At 40.0% G+C, this 18,945-nt stretch overlaps 1 protein-coding gene across 5 annotated transcripts in view; it reads left to right on the top strand.

Moving 5' to 3' along the window:
- LRBA (LPS responsive beige-like anchor protein) overlaps positions 1–18,945 on the top strand; it is a 392,984-nt gene that overhangs the window by 7,791 nt on the left and 366,248 nt on the right. For all 5 annotated transcript variants that reach the window (XM_085579290.1, XM_085579288.1, XM_085579289.1 and 2 more), the window contains exon 3: positions 773–854. The gene's annotated coding sequence lies outside the window, so the exon portion shown is untranslated. The remainder of the gene's footprint in view (positions 1–772; positions 855–18,945) is intronic.

Below are 18,945 nucleotides of genomic sequence, written 5' to 3'. Positions count from 1 at the left end.
AAGATGGATGCTTTCAAAATCATGTCCATCCTTGAATGGAAGCTTCATCTTTGGTTTTGGCATGAGAGTGTCATATAGAAACATACTCTGTGTTTGATCTGAGCTGCTTTGCCATCTACCTTCTGTACAGGCCCATTACAGGCACTGGGAATCTAGAGTGCTGTGATTCTGCACTTGCAGAATATCTGCTGCTGTCACCTTCTTCCATTTCTGATTAGTCCAAAACTCTACATTTATGCTGATTGAATAACACATATTTTATTGTCAGCATTTGAAGGAAAAACCTGCTAAGTTCTAAGGACAACTCAGTACAGGGAGAGGAAACTAATATTTGCATTTAGCTTTGTTCACAGGGTGGAGGTATGATAGTTACACTGTTAAATGTCACACTGCTTAATCCTCATGAGCAGGATTAACTACACAGGATGATATTTAGGAATGCTATTTGAATGTTTTCAAAACCAAGTGGAGAGTAATTCAGAAGGCTATTTTAAAAATAATTGTTTTGAAAGAAATTATAGTAAATATTGATGAAAACAAAAATGAAGAATGGCCTTAATTCTTAGCTTTGCTGTGACAGGAGGTGGCAGAGCCTACTTGTTTTTTGCACTTAGTTAAGGGAATGGTAATTTTGAGCAGGTAGGCACATCCTGATTCAGTCTGTCACTTTAATCCTGGGCGAGCCTGGCCCAGCTGTAGTCCTGAATGAAAACATGTAAGGTTACCCCATCAGATGGGAAAAACCTTGGTAAAAAGAAGTGTTCCCTCACAGGTTCTTATGGATCCTGACTCCACATGCCTTTGGTCTCTGCTCCTTGAGACTCCTGTGAGCTATTCAGCTTTTTGCCTTTCAGGTGAGTCACTTTGCACAGTTGCATCTGTGCATGATTTTGTTCCCTCTCTCTCACTTTGGGTTTCAGGTTGCTCCCAGCCTGTATTAAGGTTCTCATCTTTTTCTACACCACTGTGAAATGACTGTTTTTCCAATGCTTTTTGATCCATGTATTGAAATAAGCAAAAACATGTTTTATGCTTGGTGCCGCAAAGATAAAGGCTTTTCTTACAGCACAGAACTAGCCAAAATGCTTTGTAAGAGCAGATCTAATTATTGAATCTCTCCCTTCTCTGGCCCCATTCCCTTCCTCTCTGTGATCATCATGCTCCAGATATGGATGGCCAGAGTTCTCCCTTGCACACGGCACAGTGTGTTGCCAATACCACTGTTGTTTGCAGATTTACAAGGTCTGGTTTTAAATGTCCTTGTGACAAACAAAAAACTGTACATGCTGCTTCTGTCTTAACAGCTGTTATCCCTAAATCACAGTCTGAACAGCCAGTGAGATGCTGGAGTGCATCTTTTCCAAAATGCTGCTTTACATCGGGGGCCAAACTGCAGAGCTGGAGTGGAGGATCCTTTCCACACGCAGTGTCTGTAAGCTGAGGAGGAAGCTCAGCTGTTCTGTAAGGTAGCTCTGCAGGGGCTGAAAAGCAGCACTCTGGAACACAGGAGATGTGGAGAAACACAGGCCCTGGTTCTTCATTTCAGGGGAGCCAAGGCAAACCCTTAGAGTCAGCATTAATACCCTGTGAAAGGTGAGTGGAGTTGGCTGTTGTTGCTGCAAGATTTATACCTCCTCCACAGGCATCTTGTCCCTTTTTGCTTGGCCTCCACTTCCCACAGAAGTCATGATGTACCTGTTTCTGAGTTCAGCATGTTCTGAATTCTGCATGATCCTTTGGAAAAGCAGCACTTTAAGATTGTCTTTTAACTGATGCATTTTAACATAGCTTATCACTTATTGACCACATAGGAACACTTGACCTGTGCATGAACTATGTTCACAATGTTTGACAAAACCATGCAAAATATTCTCCTTTCTAAAAGATCTGACTATGAGCAACAGAGAGGGGATAAACAGGACTCCATCCAGAATGACTTGCACAGTAAAATGTCACTTAAAGCAAACAGTTTGTTGCCTTCCATTTTACAACTTTTTTCAATGAAAGCTTTGATGGTGTAAGGCTGGAATAAAGAAAAGGCACAGTGCCCAGTACAATGCAGTGTACAGCAGCAGCAGCAAATTTGATTTGTTTGCCTCATAGGGCAGGTAATGCATTTAAGTAATTGTGTAGCACAGCAAAGTCAAATTTCACAGACCTCAGCCTGTGACAGTCAAAATCAGTGAGCTGGCAGATGCCCCAGCTCCTCATTGGGCACCTTCCCAACATGTATAAATTGGGCAGGTGGGTATCAGTTACAGGTGCACAATCCAGCTGACAGGACAGACCCTCAGGCTCTTTGGAGTCCAACACAATTAGCTGTGACACATCTGACAGCTTTATATCTGTGAATGCTTCATAACATGACATGGGTTCAAATGACTATAACAGCCAATAAATGAAGGCACAAGCAGCTTTAACAAATGTACACAATGTTATTTCCAGTATTTTAAGCTCCATCCATGTACCTGAATTCAAGTTCTGTGTTACTCTCTGACAAATCTAAAAGAGCATATTCTAGAAAGATACAGTTAGTAAGCTGTATAAATGAATCAAGCAAACATAACCTCCAGCAATGTTTGATGACAATGATTTGTAACCTGGTGTTTTGATTTATACCTTGATAAAGGTTTAATTGCCTGACACGAAGAAAACATGTCTCTTGTGCTGTGTAGGTGTTTATCTGGAATGAGCATACTGCTGTGGAGATTTTGAGGCAAATAAATTAAACCCATTTGGTTTTATTTTCAGCCTTACTGGGTGAAATGTGGACTTTTGATTGTGTCTCTCTTGAGTGCTAAAGGAAAAGAATTGGCCAGGACATTGTGGTTAAGGGACCTCCTTGTACCTCCTTTTTAATAACTGGGCTCTCTCATAGAACCAGGCTGTTCTGGTTTTGGCTGGGGTAGAGTTACTTTTCTCCTCAGTAGCTGGCATGAACTGTGGTTTGGATTTGTGCTGGAAATAGTGTTCATAGCACAGGGATGTTTTTGTTATTGCTGACAGGGCTTAAACAGAGCCAAGGCCTTTTCTGCCTCTCACCCCACCCAGCAGGGGGCTGGGGGTGCACAAGGAGCTGGGAGGGACAGCAAACTTTAAGTGACCCAAGGAATATCCCATAACATATGGAGTCATGCTCAGCATTTAAAGGTGAGGGGGAAAGGCAGAAGGGAAGGACTGCGTGATGGTGTTTGTCTTCCCAAGTCACCTGCTCTCCTGGGGGTGGCTGAACACCTGCCCATGGGAAGTATGACTGAATTCTTACTTTCCCTTTGCTTGTGTGTAGAGCTTTTGCTTTACCTATTAAACTGTCTTTCTCTTAACCCATGAGTTTCCCCACTTTTATGATTATTTCCCCCTTTAACCAGGGAAAAGGAGTGACTAAGGGGCTTTGTGGGACTGAAGTGCTGGTTGGGATTAAACCATGACACAAAATTACAAATGCAGGACCACAGTGGCTTTTCATCATGGTCCTTCCTACCAAAATGCTCATAGACATATTGGGCAACAGCAAAAGCTGGAGGTGAGATGGCAGGTGAGCTGCAAAGTTATTCTAATGCTCTTTTCCCAAGTCTTTGAATGGACAAAAATCTATCTCCCTGCACAGTTACTCCCTCGTGTCCATGTCTGTGCAGGGCAGTCATCACCTGTTCCATTGGAAATGCAATATATCTAATAAAATGCATTGCTCACTGACAAAATTACTTTAGTGTCTTGCTGCTCATCATCAGGACCAGCTCTGAAATCAGGGATTCTTATGAGATCTGTGTGTGCTCATCTGCCTGCCTCATTCCCAGCAAGCAATACAAAGGGCACATTAAATATAACCTTGGCCTCTGGTACAGAAATAAATCACGAAACATGACCCTCATGCCAGTTAAAGAAGCAGCATTGCAATTCCTACTGCACTGATTTACAGCAGCAAGTATTTCCCTTTCCTTGAAAAGATGCTGTGAGTGCCAGCTCCATGAAGAAGAGCACAAAGCACGAGTACCAGCCAAGTCCTGCTGAGACTCTGCAGCCTGTGGGTGACAGATGAAATCTTTGCTGTTGTGTCCTTTGTCTGGCCAGTGCTGTGGTTTCCCCCACCAGCAACACTCATAGGGATTGTCTGGCCAGTGTCACAGGAGCTAATAATCGGAAAACACATTTTAAATTCCCTGCTTCAGTTTGGTCTCTGAGGGAAACCCACAGGGTGGCAACTACAGGCAGGAGTAGTTCAGGTATCTGGGTTCCCAGGATATCCCACTCTCAGCAAATTCTGCCATGGCAAAACCTGTGCATTGGGTCTCCATCTGTGCACGGCAAAAAAAAGTTCTAGCAGAAATGTGAATTTTTCAACTCCTTAACTGGGAGAGGGACCAAGATGGTATCAGTACGTTGATTTAAGTATCTCAGAGTAATTGCCAGGTAAGAACTGCCTTCAACACTGTAACACTTGGTCTGCCTCGCTGAAGGAATGGAATACATTGAGGGTGCTTTCCTGCAGGGTCTTCCCAGTGCCTCAGAGTAAACTTTATCGGGAGCCTGTTAACGTGGGACAGAAACCAGCGTATTTCCTCCTCAGAGACCAGGACGTACGCGTTCGCGTTTATTTCCCATAATGATGTCCAGCAAAAGAAGCTGTACTTGAGTCGTGTGACCACCATGAAACCCGTGCCTCAAGGCTCTTCATTCCTTCCCCCGCCTCTCTTGGCCCCGGGAGTTTTCCTGCCCGGTGATGTAACGCCCCGCGCTGGGTGCCGGCTCGAGCTGCCGTGTCAGCTCTGCACAGCGGCGCAGGCCTCCCAGCGGGATGAGCGCGGGGCAGCGCAGAGCCTGCGGAGCGTCAGGATCCGGCGGGCGCAGGACGATCCAGAGGCTGCGAACGCCGCGACGCAGTCGGGGCCGGGAGCGCCGCCTGCTGCTCGGAGCGCGGCACCGCAGCAGCGCCCGCCCCGCGGGGACCGGCGTGGGGGGGCAGCGCCCCTCTCGCTGCCGCCGCCTGCTGGCACAAAAGCGGCACTGCGGCACGGCCGCTGTGCTGGGGTTCGCAGAGAGCCACGGAGCTCCGCAGCTTGGGAAGGACCTTTAGGGGTTAAAGATCGTCGAGTCCAAACGCTAGCCCAGCACTGCCGAGCCCACCACTAGGCCATGTCCCCAAGTGCCACATCGAAACTGCAAAAGAAAATGGGTTGTATACGGGTTATGCATGCCTCCAGGAATGGTGACTCCACTTCCCACACAGCCTGTTCCACAGCTCTACAACCCTTTCAGTGAACCCTTTCATTTTTCCTAACTATCCAATCTCAACCCGCCCTGGCTCAACTTGAGGCAATTCCCTCTTGTTCTGTCATTTATTACCTGGGAGAAAAGACCAACCCCTGTCTGGCTACAATCTCCTCTCAGGTAGTTCTAGAGAGCACTAAAGGCTCCCCTGAGACTCCTCTCAACTAAACATCCTTTTCTCCCTTATCAGAAATCTGCTGTAGACCCAAGCTCCATTTCCTTTCTCTGAGTTCACTCCAGCACCTCAATGTCCTTCTTGTAGTGAGGGATCCAGAACTGAGCACAGGATTTGGGGTGCAGGCTCAGCAGTGCTGAGTACAGCGGGATGATCACTGCCCTGGTCCTTCTGGCCACACTTGCTGATTCAGGCCAGGATGCCATTGGCCTTCTTGGCCACCTGGGCCTTCACAGTTCCCCAGGTGTGGTATCAGCAGTGCTGAGTAAAGGGCTTCATTAGGCTTTGGTACTTCCCTAAATAAAGCTGGCTTCACCAGAGGCTGTGAGCAGCAGAGGTGTTCCTGTCCACTGTCCCATCAGACTGGCCGGAGACAGAAGTGAAGGTAAGCTGTGAAATGTGGTTTTCATATCCACCATGTCAGACAAAATTATTTCCTATGGTCAGAACTGGTTATGAAATACATGTCTACACTTGAACTGGGTTTAAAATATATGTGTAAAGATAATAACTAAAAAAGTTCTCACTTTAAATGCTAAGGTCTATTTTATTTATGTTTATAGCTGAAAAGCTTTGTGGGAAAAGGAACTATTTGTCTCCTTATGAAGAGCTGTAACCCCCAGCTTCATGATTTCCAGCTTCAGAAGCCAGGATGTTTTATGTAGCTCCTGGTAAATCTTTGGAAACATGGAGGAAGCCAAGTCTGCCCTCCCCTCTAGCTCTGTCCATTTCCATGAAATTACATAACTGTTTTGAGATTTTGTGTATACCACCCAAAATTACTGGCCTTTGCAAAGAGTTTCCTCAACAGGAAGAGGTTCTGTAGTACCCTTTGCTAATAATCATAATGCAAGATAAGGACAATGGAAGTGCCAGAAACTTTCCTGCTTTCAGCTTCCCTGAATCAAATAAAATCAAATCAGTCCCAAGGATCTTTACAAAGGTTTAAGAAAGGAGAAGTCACTTCCCTTATCACACACTGCAGACAAAGAGTAGGGCACCTTTAAAGCCAAGGAGAACTGAGAGTGCACAGCTCAATTAACATTTCAGGATATTACTTTGTTCTTTTTTTAAAAAAGGGGCACAAAAGTCTTGTTCAGTCTCGTCCTTTCAGATATCCAATCTGAAAAAAATGGATTTCTATTAATTCTCTTTAAATGATCAAACTTTGAATAACACTTTCTTATTGCTACATGTTAAAGATATTTTTAAATGTTTCTAAGAAATGTAACTTCATGGTATCTTTTTTTTAAACCATCAGTGAAAACTTTCAGTTCCTGCCAAAACAGACTCTTTTCTAGAAACCAATTTTTTTAATATATTGACCATACAAACTATTATCAAGTAATCAACATAAACTGTGCTTTATTCAAAATATATATTTTTAATCTAGAATAGAAACAAGGAGCTTTCTTCATAAATCTGACAGTAATGGCCTTTCTTTCTTTGGAAATCTATGCAGTCCATTTATTTAAATATGTTTAATTTCTGGATAGAAATTATTTTTAAGAATCCAAGCAAGACTACTAATTTATTTTAATAAAAGAAAAACACAAGAGACTGCAACAGCTGTTGTTGTTTTCTGTAACTGGGATTCTTTTCTTACATAATATTTATGAATATACTGCACAACAAAATCAGTATTCCTGTATAACTTATTTATATACTCCATGCTTGAGGAAGGAATGATCATCATATTTAGCATCTGAATCAGGAAAACTATTATTTCCAGATGTAAAAAAGTATCTTCCTTTTATTTTAGGTGTCATAAAGTATACATAATACACTTTATCCCCAAATTTCCCTTTTCTTTTATCATACAAGTAAAACACAAGCTCTTTGTTTTAAATCCTCCTCTCCCTTTCTCAGATAACTCCTGCAACTGTTTTTGCACTTCTAGTTTAGCAAACCTTACAGGCAGGGTATATCTACAGAAATAACTTACACAGCAAGAACGCCAAGCCAGCTCTGTACCTCAGCACAGCCAGATCCTGATGGCCCACTTCCATGGCAAATTCACTTCAGTTAAATTTATATTAAAATACTATAATTTAGGAAAAAATATTTAGTTTTGATATGTATAACGTGTTATTTTTGCCTACAACAAGAAGGTATTTAGGATTAGATTAGTCAAACCTGAATTTCATTGGGTGTAACATTAGTCAACAGATCAGGTGTAATTTAGGCAGAAAAAAATAAAATTCTGAGAACTTTGTCACACTGTGTTCATTTTTGGTGAAGGTATGCTTTTCTATAGCACTTCTACAGCCTATTTAATTCTTTGCTTTTGCTTCAAATTTACATTATTTAACTCATCCAAAGTATTTACAGCACTGTGTAAGTCCAGATGCAGGCAGCCTTATGCCTTATTGGCAACATTTTCTTTAGAGCCCTGGTTCACATGAACCTCCCTGCTGTCCTATTTTCTTGCATGGGTATATAAATCTTCCTTTATGGGTCCTCATTAATTAAAAATACTTGGAATAGTTTGGATCCCACTGTAGCAAAACACTATGGCATAGCACATAAATTATGAAGAAAAAACTACTGCTAGTATGGATCATTTCCCAGCATTTGTAGTAAGTGGGAGCACAGTGAATTTCCAGCCCCTCTCATCTCCCTTCCCTGGGAGTGGCCACTCCTGCCCTCTCCCACAGAACCTCCATCCATTTCCTTCTGCTGCTGCTTTGGAGGGCACAGGTAGAGCCAGAGTCCAGAGTTCCCTGGCTGAAAGAGCAGAAAGCTGTTTAGACAAAATAATCTGCAAGTACAATTAAATGTGACCTCTGTAGGGAATAGAGGCCAGATATTAGTGTAAGTACAATTAAATGTGTAAGTACAATTAAATGTGACCTCTGTAGGGAATAGATGGCAGATGTTATAAGCTGCCTCTTAATTTTTCACTTCTGCAAATTAAACAGGGTAGAGGGGCAGATAGTGCCTGTGGTCCATAATCTTCTGCTCTTTTAGGTTATGCTTCAGTTGATTGCTCACATTTACCTGCTTTAGGGCATTTTTGTGTATTCTTTCTTCTTTTTCCTGTTTTCTATCCTAAGCAAAGGATTGATTACCAAAATTTTATTTACCTGTCAGCTTCTCAATTCCCTGTGTTTTTTTTTTTTTTCCTGATGTTTGATAGAACAATCTGGAATTTATCCATAAAATTGCTAGTGAGTTTTCCTGTAACTGGGATGGCATACATCTTTTTATACAAGCTTGTTTTAGTTCATTATTATGCTATTCTGAAAGCTCTGATTCTCCTATATTATTTTGTAAAAAAGCCATAGTGAGGTGGTTAAGAATTCTCTTTATCAGTTATTGCCCACCAAATTTGCCTATTAGGTGCAGCTTAAAATCTCCCCTTCTCTCCTACCAACCGAGCTATAGTCAATCATACAACTTAGTTTGATGATAATTTATACCACTTAATCATGCATGAGATGTAAAAATCTCAGAGGAGGAGTTTGGGCAGCTGGAAATTAGGAAGGGGGAAAAAATCCCAAACCAAACATTCCCGCCTTTTTTCCTTGCAAACTCAGCACATCCTATGCTGAAATTACTGAGACACCGTGGTGCCCTGCTTTTGACACAGTCTCTTGGTGCTGGAATCACACTTTAAATCATTCTCCAAAAGCATGACTTAGTTAACACTTCATTATGCAAGAAGATTTCCACTATGCTGTAGTTGGCAAAAAAATCTGACTTTCCTCATGCATTTTATCCAGCACCCACTTCAAATTAAGAAAATGAGACTTTGAAAGTTTTTGTCTAAAAGGCATATGCCTGAATGTCTATTTACCCAATCACCACTTTTACTGAGTCCATATATTAAAAATATGAAAGATCAGGTACCACAGCTAAATTAAGATAGTTCTGTGATTTTTTTTTCCCTTTCAAGGAATAAGTATTTCACTGTACAGCATTATTTGAAGAGTAGCATGTTTCATCTCAAGGATCAGGAATGGCTTGCAGTGTAATTTTACAATGTGGCTCATTAAATTAATTTAGTAACTGGAGAACATGATTATTTGCTCACATAAGAGAGTTCAAATTGTGGTTTTCAAACTACCAGCTGTCTGAAGTGTCATAGGAACTGCTGCATATGTGGTCCCAGGGCCAAATCATCCCTTTCACAGCTTGTATTAAGATGATGGGAGCCCTCAAAATATTTGAGGAAAGCAAGGGATGTAGGAAATCTGGAACCCATGATTTTAGTGGGTAATTCTTTTTCAAAAAGCAGAATGCTACTATATCCAGTCCTCAACAATGTTCACACTCCTGTAATGCTGGAATTCAAGCCTTTAAAAACATGTGGATACTCAGAGTTATTTTTTAACAGCTGAATCACAAACCCTTTGTTCAGTTTTTGCTTCTTTCTTTAAGAAGGACTCAAATTTGCTATATTTGTTGAATTTAAATATATAATGCTAACATCTGGTAACACCTATTTTAATTCTGTATCCTTTCAAGAAACAAATTTTAAGTTGAAAAAGAGAGATTCTTCAAATCAGTCCAGCTGCACTACCAGATTATGTTTTTGCACTTAGGCCTTCTTTATTGGATCTTTCCCAGCTAAATACAATGAACTAACTAAAGAGACCTCACCATATTCAAAATGCATGAGCTTATGCAGAAAGTCTTCTCAAACCTGGGCTTACGTCTGTAATAATGGGATATCCTGACAAAAAAAAAAAAAAAATCACAGAAATATTTTACAGGAAGTGCAATCAAGAAGTCATCTAGTTCACTTCCCTACTATAAATATTTTTAGACCCATTCATTTATATAAAATATTGTATAAAAAGTGCAGTGATTGTTGTAGAAAATTCCTGCTACTCTTGCTATGCTTATTTTTCATCATGCTATTCTTTATTATTTTTCATCATGCTAACAACACGTGGATTTTTTCCTTCTGATGTGACTGGCTATCAGAAAACATCTGTAATTTTTTTTTTAATAGCTACCAATATTCAAAATGAAGCATTTTTTTAACAAGAACTTGAAGTACCTCTCATTACAAAATATCACATTATACATTTATAAACTGCTTGTGCACATAGAAAAAAAAACAACAAAAAGGTAGACTTCAGCCTGTATTTATTTAGAAAAAAACTAATTATGCCATACATTTAATCAGGATGTCAATTTATTTAATCTTTAAATCCTCATAACAATGCAGATCCTGATTTGAAAACTGACATCCTTTTCAAGAAAGAAATGCATATACTGGTACATATATGTCACATGAATTGAAAAGAAAGACTGTCAGAAATGAAACAGTAAGGATTAAGTTTAAGTTAAGTTCATATGATTAAGTTAAAATGGCAAGCAGCCTTTCTGTAGAGTAAAAACTCAGATGGACAGTGCCTTGAGGAAAGTGGTCTAGGCTGGCCTGTTCAACTCTGATTTCTGTAAAGAACATAGAATCATTAGCAATTTAGGTTGGAAAGTTCAGTCAGGTTGCTCAGGATTTTATGCATTCAAGTTTTTTTTAAATTTCCATGGTTGTGGATTTGACACCTGTCTGGTAATGTGCAGCAGCAACACCCAACTCCATCCCTGCAGGGCCACAAAACTTCTGTTTCTACTGCTCAGCCCATCCCCACTTCCAGCCTCACACACTTCCTTGTCACATTTGGGCTGAGTTAGGAGTGTCCTGTTCAACCAGTCTGGCTGCCTGCTGTGCAACACCCATTTTCCTGCAGTTCTGGGTGGATGGTCCCTGTGCTTTCAGGAGGCTGGCATCCAAGACTGACCAGTCTCTGTGGCCCTTTGCCTTTCAGAGCACCCTGCATGAATCACAGGATCACAGAGTGATTTGGGTTGGGAAGGCCCTTAAGGATCATCTCATTCCAACCTGTCTGCTATGTGCAGGGACACCTCTCACTAAACCAGGTTGCTCAAAGACCCATCCGGCCCAGTTTTGAACACTTCCAGGGATGGGGCATCCACAACTTCTCATGACATCCTGTCTGCTGGCTGCCAGAGCAAGCAGAAGTTCAGTTTTTAGTCTGCCACTACTAGTTCTACTCTCTGCTTCTGATACTACTACCTCTCTTCACTTTTGAGAAAAAAAAAAAGTATTAAGGGAAGAGCCAGTAAAGCACAAATCATTCAAAACTGCAAAATTTTAAAATAGCTGCTGCATAGTATCACATCCTGCTGTTTTCAGAGCATAAAGGTGACATAAGCCTACTCCTTGTTTTTCTAAGTGTCAGATTCCTTCAGAGAGAGAAAAAGGTGATTAAACAGCTGCCACATTATGTCTGTGATTGTGACACAGGTGCTTATAACCTAGGAAAGAGAAAGAAGTTGCCAGTCAGATTCTCCATTCTTCTGTCTCTATGCTAGACATAAGGCTATGAGTATTTAGTTTATGTCTGAATATTTTTAGGCTGCATTTGAATTTCTTATACATTGAGATATGTTAAGAGATGTGCTGGCCATTCCTTGAGTTGTAACACTCCCCAGCCAGCTTCCTCCACTGGATTTCAGTGAGAGTAGAGCAGATCTGCTTCCATCTACTAAAGTTATGACCTGCTTTCTGTCCTATGATATGCCCCAACATAATTCCAACTGCTTGCTCTTTTTTAACCCTCTCTCTCTATAAATATAGGTCTGATTTTCCTCCTCTCTTCACTGTGGGTTTGTGTGTTGTCCATCTCTCAGGTTACCTCTAGAGAGGAAAGTTTCTAGAGGGAAGATTTCAAATATCACAAGTTTTCTTTCTCAGACTCAAACTCCTCTAAAAATAAGAGTGCTTTCTATCACCATTGAAGGATTTTTTAGAAAAATCGATTTAAATCTGAGTAAATCTACACATCTCAGGATTTGAGGATGTGTCTTTTATTTTAAACAAAAGAAGTAGGCAATTTAAAAAAATAACCCAAATGTTGAAATTTGCAGTGAAAAAACTGGCATTTTGTCAAATACAACCTATTTGGGGCTTCCTTAAGTGACCAGTTAAACGTTTAAAAAAGAATTGGTATTTGAGTTATCTCCATACATTTTGAGCCTTCCTATTGTGATTCCCAGGCACAGTGCAGTTTGGATTCATTCTTGGGCAGTTCTTCTGAGGGTCAGTTTCCAATAATTGCCCCAGTTGCTGGTGGCACCCAAGGGCATTGAAGCAATCCTGGCATAGGTAACTTAACCACCTTGCACCAGGACTGGTGCAACTCAACTGCTTCTGACTGCTGCAGGACAGCTGAGCTCTGCTTCCTGTGATAAAAGTAAAATGCCAGGGAGGAGAGATCAGACAGAGACTTCTGAAATTTCTGCAAGAAGAATGGTTTCACAGAAAGAAAGGAATGATTTCACAGACTATTCTGAGTTAGAAGGCTCCCACAAGGATCATGGAGTCCAACACTTAAGTGAATGTCCCATACAGGAATCAAACCCAAAACCTTGGCATTATTAGCACCAGGCTCTGACCAACTGAGCTAATTTCAGGGTTTTAATTTCTAAACTTGAACTCAGCAATATTGTTCCTTACATTATGGGTTTTCCATAAGGATCTCCCTGTTTGCTGAAGGAATAACCAGGCTTGAGAGGGAATGGCTGAAGGTGGTATAGCAACATGTCAACCCCCTTTCTTCCACGTTATAAATTCAGCTGCCTTGGAGGAAACCACCCCATGATTTGGAGTACTTTTGGGTAAACATTAATAATAACAAACTCTAATTGGTCATTATTACTTGAACAGAAAATATCAGATTTCATTTTCACCAGGAGGAAATGAAAATGTCATGTACTGTAATATGACAAGCATGGAATTTACAGTAGTGATATGTACTTGTAATTACCTTTATATGTGTAAATGCACACAAAGCAGAACACCAGGGACGCCATTTTACAACAGATTTAATCAAGAGAACATCTATGTCTCCTCATAAACTTACCTAACCAACTTTGAAAAAAGAATGGAGTTGATTAGACAGGTTAATGGGGTGATGTCTTTATACATGACAGATGGCCATGTTAGAACAGAAAGTTGTTCACTCTCCATTTGTTATTTTATTTTATGTGACTACTTTACCTTTTTCTTTTTGTTTTACTTATGAAAGCATTGCTCATACATTTTTGATTAACAGTGTTTCCTGGAAAAAAAAAAAAACAATTTCCAGTGAAGCTGGACTTTTAACTGGATGGATGTTGTCATTACACTTAAGTGGTAGTAATCAAAACTAAAATACAAAATGAATTTTTTGGAATTCCAGGTCTTTATAAACATCCTGACCTCCCTCACTGGCCTGCAAATGGAGAAAAGTGCTTACAGATTTGCAAGCTCATAAGAACATAACAAAGAAATGGAAGCATGCAGAAGAAATCTAGCTTTTTAACGTATAGGGAACCCATTAGTGATGAATTTGGCAGAGTAATTAAAAATTGCATTATTTTAAAAAATAGACTTAACTAAGAATAATTAAAAAATATTACAATGCAAAATTAGGCATACTTAAAAAAGTAATAATATCTACTGGGGCACTCGGAATGATCAAAGTGTAAGACACGGGATAACCTAGGTTGTTCATCTTCCCTCAGATTTACGTGTCTGGAAGTGAATCACACAAAAAGTGCTAACTGAAGGAGGATTCATCAGGTTCTTCACAGAAGCCTCTGCCCATGTGCTCTGGCATCCCTGGGCAGGCTAAAAAGGGAGGATGTTCAGCACCTGACTATTGAAAAGCCCCTGAGACAGCAGCAGTTCTTGTCTCTTTACTGAACAGCACTTGGCATGTGTGCCACCACTGGCATATGCCATGATTTGGGAAGTTCTGTCTAAAGATTCCCAGCGCCTACTCGGCTGTTAAATAATCACAAACTTACATTTATTTCTACAGCATTCTCCCATCTCTCTTATTTTCCCATATGAAAAGAAGTCCATTCCTAAATAGACCAAAAATTGAGAAAATATGATATTTATTGCTAACCTTCTACTATTTTCCTCCTCCTCCTTTGGCATTTTTTACTGACCTGAAGTATACAGCTTCTTCATCTGATGCAGATTATTGATTAAAACAATCCTACTGAACATCTCTCTAGCCTTCCATGCATGAATGTGAGAAATCTAATGTCTCTCAGGAATGTTTTCTTTTGAAATTTTCTCTGTGATTTTAGGATTTATGAGAACTATTAGAATAAGTTTTAAAAAAGACTCTGAATCTCTGGGGCCTTTTTGCATTTATTAGGATTGTAGTACCAGAGCCATAGTGAAATAATATTGAAGTACCTTTGTGAAACTCTGCAGCAGATAGCAGTAATGAAAGATAATTCTAGACAGGATAATGTGTCTAGAAGTGCAGCACAGTCTGGATCAAAATTCTTGCAATATTTTCAAGTGCTGGCTAGGATACTGCTCCCGGGCATTTCCTTGCCATTGATTCCTGTTTCTCTAAAACAGGCTCTTAGACCCCATTCATTTCATTTTTTTTCTGTTCAATCCTCTGTTTAGTTCATCTCATTATTTTGATATTGTCCTTCTCCTTCCATCTCAAACATGAAGATCACCTTCTCTTTCTTGACCTGCTCATCGTCCTACATAAAGCCCTATTAAATTTCCTTCCTCCCACAAAGCCTCCTCCCTCTGAATCCTAGAAAAGTATCAATTCAGGAGGACCTATATTGAAAAGAAAATGAGGTAGCAAAAATATATGTGTGACAGAAAAGTATAAGGAATTAGTAGCTATAATAAAAAGGTTTCAGGTGAGCCAAAATTAATACAGCGCCCAAAATGTACATAAGCTATTAAAAAAACCCCAAACAAATACAACACGAATTTTCAGAGACACGACCTCCTCCCCCTCATTTTTTTTTCTTTTTTGTGTAGCCACCAGTTGCTATGTGGGAAACAACAACTTTGTCAAAACCCTCAGGCTTGTCTGTTCTCTTCTGGTTTTGCTTCATTGTTGTGATCTAGAGAAGCACTAAAAGCCAGAGGGACATAATATGGCTCCTTTGTCCATTACAGGAGCATCTCTAACCTTTGTAGTTCAAACTGTACAATTGAACTGAAACACTGAAGCATCACCATATCTACCAACTATGAGCCTGTTTTTATAATAATATTAGTAATAATTCAAGTTTTTGTTACTCATTCCTTGCTGTGATATAGCACAAGCCTGTAACTGCATTTAATCCAGCCTTTGTGAGAAGAAATTTGTTGGGGATTTCAAAACATCTGCTGAGATCATACTAGAGTTTTATGCAGAAAACCTCTCATAATCCCTCTCAAAACTCTAATATGGAGTTATTTCTGGATCTTATGCTTCTTTGGGCCAGGCTGGAGAGTTTTAACAGTACATTAAAAACAACTGCAGTGCAAGCTGAATGTGATGAGGGAAAGGTTGGGAGCAGTTGCTTCCACAGGCTCACGGAAAGCACCTGCAAAGACACTTCCTTCCAGCAAACCCTGCAAGTGCACAGATATCTGACCTCATGAATTTAAACTTGTCTTTCAGTGAACAGGGCCCAAGTGAAGAAACATGAGTTGTAGTGTTTTCTGTTTGCTCATGTCAGGCACCTTTGTTTTGCCCAAAACCAATGTAGGACTTACTACCAAAGCAGAAAACGCAGTGAACGTGTCCTTCAGTGCTGCCAGAAGCTGGATTCTGAGGAGGACTACAACAACATCTTTTAGTATTAATGTGTGAGTGGAAAAAAAGGGCTAACAAAATAAGGGTGCAGAGTCAAAGGAAAAGTAAAGACTGCTCATTAAGAGTAGTGCATAATGAGGCATTCCATGAATTTATTCTGAATTTGCTGTGGTAAAATTTCATGAGATATTTCCTGATATAACCTGCATAGTGTAAGGAATTACAATGACATTTTGAAGACTCCTTCTAGGTCAAGAGAACCAAAGAAATTAGGTAAAGCAGCTTCTTCAGCTCAGTTCCTGCATAATTTCCTTAGAGAATCAAAATGCCTTTTCTAATGCCACCTAGCTGAGACTCATTAGACATTAATTTATTAATTTAGTGCTTTTAAGAACACTGATAGCAGCAATCTACCAATCATGAACACATGATGCAGACAAATGAAGTTATACTGATTACACTTGTAAAGAAAAATGAGAAAAAAAATCACCATATGCATTTTTAGAAGTACATTATAAAAATGTAAAATCCTACTTTATAAGAATGCACTGAATTAAATCTAAAAATGAAATAATGTCATCAAACACATACTACAAATACCTTCACACCTAATCAAAAAGAAAGAAAGCTTCCTCTTTAGACAATGCTGATTTTGCTTTGGGATGACATTACTCTCTTGAAGTACTATGCTCTCTGTACAAACTGAGAGGACCTGTCATATTTAAGGTGAACCATATTTAAAAGTCATTTTTAAATTTGAATTTTAATATCCAGGATATTAAAATATTAAGGGATTTTCAAAGACACTCTAAATCACAGAATCATAGAATCATTTAGGTTGGAAAAATCACTCTTAAATCATGGAGTCCAACCATCAATCCAACACTGCCAATCTCACCCCTAAACCATGCCCCCAGATGCCACATTCAAACATCTTTTAAATACCTCCAGGGATGGTGACTCCACCACTTCCCTGGGCAGCCTGGCCCAATGCTGGATAACCCTTTGATCTTAATATGCAGTCTAAACCTCCCTGGTACAACCTGCAGCCATTTCTTTTCATCCATTGCTCAAGATTAAGAAGCATTTGGTCATAAGAAGTTATAAAATTATGTATTACTTCTTTTCCCTCATTTGCTTAAAAGGCAGAGTACTTAGTTGCTAAAATATATCTAGTTTAAAACTTTTTCTGACACTGCTAGGTGTCACAAAGCCCCTTCAGACTCTGACAAAACTGAACATCAATTTAGTTGCACCATGAAAGCAGAAGAAGGTTATGTGTTATTGCAGACCCTTGCTTTCTTATCCTGTATGAACTAAATGGGAGCTTTAACGTAACAGATCTGATCCCTGAGTGCTGCTCGGATCTGATCCCTGAATGCTGCTCGGATTTAGCTGCAGCAATTTAAAGGGCAATAACTCCAGCTGCCAAAAATTACTAAGCAACAGCTGCAATGGAGCTAGCAATGGGTCTGTTCCTCAGCTGCTGTACTTTACTTCTCCACCAGCTTTTAATGCACATTGAAAAGACCCCCAGGGCTTCTCTCCCCCAGCTCCCTCAGGCTCTCCTCCTACACCAGATGCTTGAGTCTCTGGGACTACTCCAGGACTTGCTCCAGTGTGTCCATGTGCCTTTGTACTGAGGAGCCCAGAACTGGACACAGCATCCCTAAAGGGGTCTGACCAGTGATGAATAGAGGGTTCAGAAGATTTGAATAAAGCTTCTAAACCAGCACTCACAGTAATACTTTAAAGGTTATTAAAAGAGAAAGTATAATTTTTCTTAAAATAGGGCTTAGAGTCTTTGCTAGTACTTTCCATAAGATTTTGTGGAGTTCATTCCCAAGATGGGTTTAAGTTCACTTTAAATCCACCCTTTCTGAGTTTTCTTTTGGGGTGTAAGGTTTACAGAAAACTTCTGTCATTTTTTATTCTCTTAGTGCCACTTCCAGTTTGCTTGTGGGAGGCAGAACCAGCACTGGGTTTGTAACCACACTTGGGAAGCTCAGGATGACAGGGTTTACTTTCAGCTCTCTTTTAAATAACTTTTATTTAATTCAATCTAGTCTGTTTCTCCACATCTTTGGTCATGGGTTTTTGGCATGGTTGCTTGAATGTAAACCTAGCCCAAATAGAGATCAACATGTCAGCTGAAGAATTTAACACTAATTTTACCTGGTTGAAAATTCATTTTTAAACAATTGTCTATGGAACTCTGAACTGGCAGAATTTTGAACTTTACTGGCCTTGACTAATGCACATACCTCACTGCCTTTAACAATTCAGGCCAGTCAGGGAGTATTTATTTATCTGCAAGGAAATACAGGAAGATCTGACAGAATTCAACGTGACAATGCTGCTTTCCCTGGAAAGCTGGATTTGCTGGTTATTGGAGTAGGCAGTTTAGATGAAAACATCTGAAATCCATTAAGTTGGATTTTTGCAATTATTGTATTTGTGTATTTTCTTTCTAGTGAGATGTTAAAACAAAGAAGAAAGCAGAAAAATATTAACAACAAATGTTACAAGCTCTTTGGATAACAAGAGAGGCCACAAAGAGAACACGTACTCCAAGTCACTAGGTATACAAAAAATTCCAAATATTATTTCATTTCTGCTTTTGCCTTGTGGCAAATAGCCTGATGGAAACCTTAAGGGCTGACCATGGAGAGAGGGAATACTTAAAAGCAGGCAGATAAAACTGACGTGTTTGTGTACTTAGCCAGCTTAAAGGCTCAAATAAAAATTGTATGTTCCTTACAAGAGGGAAGGCAATACTTCAGCAAACTACAGGTGACTCAGAAAGACAGGGAAGATCAAGCAGTAAATGTAAGGAATCCAAAATATGCATGGAAAACACTGGCAGCAGCAAATACTAAGATTAAAATTTCAAGATTACACAGTGTG

Source organism: Lonchura striata, chromosome 4 (genome assembly GCF_050655825.1).
Source record: "Lonchura striata isolate lonStrDom1 chromosome 4, ASM5065582v1, whole genome shotgun sequence".
Taxonomy (NCBI): domain Eukaryota; kingdom Metazoa; phylum Chordata; class Aves; order Passeriformes; family Estrildidae; genus Lonchura; species Lonchura striata.
The sequence above is the reverse complement of the archived record's forward strand: the minus strand, read 5'-3'. Positions and strand labels throughout refer to the sequence as shown.